The sequence below is a fragment of the Anarrhichthys ocellatus genome, unplaced genomic scaffold (genome assembly GCF_004355925.1).
Source record: "Anarrhichthys ocellatus isolate YVR2014 unplaced genomic scaffold, GSC_Weel_1.0 scaffold23, whole genome shotgun sequence".
Taxonomy (NCBI): Eukaryota; Metazoa; Chordata; class Actinopteri; order Perciformes; family Anarhichadidae; genus Anarrhichthys; species Anarrhichthys ocellatus.
The window spans coordinates 739,715-740,163 of record NW_022280053.1 but is presented as its reverse complement, the minus strand read 5'-3'; positions in this window follow the sequence as shown (position 1 = coordinate 740,163).

The window sequence follows — 449 nt, the reverse complement described above, 5'->3', positions numbered from 1 at the left end:
GAAGAGACAAGGACACCGTTCACAAGGAGTGAGAAGAGACAAGAACATCATTTTACAAAGAGTGAGAAGAGACAAGGACATCATTTTACAAAGAGTGAGAAGAGAAAAGAACATCATTTTACAAAGAGTGAGAAGAGAAAAAAAACATAATTTTACAAAGAGTGAGAAGAGACAAGAACATCATTTCACAAGGAGTGAGAAGAGACGAGGACAGTTCACAAAGAGTGAGAAGAAACAACAACACCATTCACAAGGAGTGAGAAGAGACGAGGACACCATTCACAAGGAGTGAGAAGAGACGAGGACACCATTCACAAGGAGTGAGAAGAGACAAGGACAGTTCACAAAGAGTGAGAAGAGACAACAACACCATTCACAAGGAGTGAGAAGAGACAAGGACACCGTTCACAAGGAGTGAGAAGAGACAAGGACACCGTTCACAAGGAGTG